The sequence below is a fragment of the Trachymyrmex septentrionalis genome, unplaced genomic scaffold (genome assembly GCF_001594115.1).
Source record: "Trachymyrmex septentrionalis isolate Tsep2-gDNA-1 unplaced genomic scaffold, Tsep1.0 scaffold109, whole genome shotgun sequence".
NCBI lineage: Eukaryota > Metazoa > Arthropoda > Insecta > Hymenoptera > Formicidae > Trachymyrmex > Trachymyrmex septentrionalis.
The window spans coordinates 978,279-980,314 of NW_017304217.1; the positions used below are offsets into that span (position 1 = coordinate 978,279).

Consider the following 2,036-nt stretch of genomic DNA (forward strand, 5'->3'; position numbering starts at 1 on the left):
GAGAAAGGCTCAATAAATATGAACAAATGAATTATAAATGAAGGAGATACGAGTCAAACAATACGAGATAAACAATACTTGTAAAATTTTAGATTGCAAGAACAGGAATTGTGTTGATTAACAAATAAAAGTCTGAAAAATGTATTTTTTTTAAATTCCTTTATTGATTTTTTCATAATTTATATATTATAAAATACAACGATAATATCAAAATATGTTAACTTAGCTGTAAAATTAATTTTCTAACAACTACAATGGTTTCAAAGGAGTTTCTTTTTTAGCATCTGGAAACTGTTTGCGATAGTCGCTAACAACTTTTAAAAAAAATTGTTTTTCCTCATTCTTTGTTATAATATTACTGTAATCGATAATTAGACAAGGTTGAAGAAACAATTTTTTAAAAATCGGGGTTTATATTAAATCATAGAAAAAATGTTTTTGTATTAGAAAAAACAAATTTATCTAGTGATGTATTGATTATTGAAGGACGCCCCTAGTGATGTATTGATTACTGAAGAAACAGCGATTTTTTACAAACTGATCCTACAATCAGGTTTACAAACATTAAAAAAAAAATTCCATATTGTTAAGAACTTAAAAGTTATTAATGACACAGGAAAACGGGGAATAAAACTAATTACCGATTACAACAATATTATAACAAACGATGAGAAACAAATACAATTTTTATTAAAAGTCGTTAGCGATTATATCGTAAATAGTTTCCAGATGCTAAGAAAGAAACTCTTTTGAAATCATTGCAATTGTTCAGTATTGCAATTGTTCTTTATTGTAGCAAAAAATTAATTTTACAGTTAAATTAACGTATTTTTATATTATCGTTGTATTTTATAATATATAAATTATGAAAAAATTAATAAAGGAATTTTAAAAAAGTACATTTTTCAGACAGACTTTCATTTGTTAATCAGCACAATTCTTATTTTTATAATCTAAAATTTTACATATATTATTTATCTCGTATAGGGGAAACCGGGGATAGTAGACTCATTTTTCAGTTTCGAATTTTTACAGACGAAATTAAGAGACTTATCGAAAAAATGAATTCTACACCAGTTACTACATACATTTGGCTATCTAATAATATTTTAATAATAAATGTAAACTAATAATTAATATGAAAAAAATGCATTTTTCTAATGCATTCCATCTGATTCAACTAATCCCGGGACCGGGGTAAGGTGACTAATGGTATGGAGTAATTTGACTAACATTATTAAAATGAAGATTAATGTATATTTTAAGGTACATCTGAATTACATATTAACGAAACGTTTGTAAAAAATGTATTTTAAATACAAACATATTCATAAAATAAAAAATATATAATTTTATACCTTTGTTATTAGATAAGTAATTTATCTAATCCGAATTGTCATTCGAATTATAACAAATATAATACGATATGTTGCCCTTTATGCGTTTAGAATGTGCCCACATGCTACATTTCATACATTGTATCCATTCTTCTCCTGGAATACTTTTTATATAACTATCTGTGCAAACGAGACACATTGCATCATTTGTCTCATTCGAGAATGAAGAATTTAGTTTATTCAGAATCTTCTTTGTAGCTTTTTCAACCAAAGGATGTTTTCCTTTATTTGAATTTTCCTTACTTCCCTTTTCTTGTTGTCTTGCTTTTTTGTTCGATTTCCTTTCCTTTCTTGTTAATTCTACTTTTTTTTTATTATCCAGCTTCTGTTTCATGAGTGCATCTTTTTCTGGCGAGTCTGTATATATTGCACTAGAACGTTTAGTATTTCTTCTTTTTTCTTGACACGGTCCCATTTTTGGCAGAGGTTATATCTTGAAGTGCTAACTATTAAGCTAGGCATCGAGGATAAATTGACATTTTCCTTGACAGATGAAAGATCGACATTTTTCTGGACTGATTAAAGATCGATATTTTCCTTAGTAACTGAAAAATCCATATTTTCCTCATTAGCTAAAAGATCGATATTTTCCTGAACAGAAAGTTTATCGTTCTCAGTATTGATAATAGTAGAAATATC

At 26.8% G+C, this 2,036-nt stretch overlaps 1 protein-coding gene across 1 annotated transcript in view; it reads left to right on the forward strand.

Moving 5' to 3' along the window:
* Nucleotides 1-2,036, forward strand: part of LOC108748286 (RNA-binding protein fusilli-like) — a 57,008-nt gene that overhangs the window by 4,318 nt on the left and 50,654 nt on the right. The gene's annotated exons all lie outside the window — the stretch shown is intronic.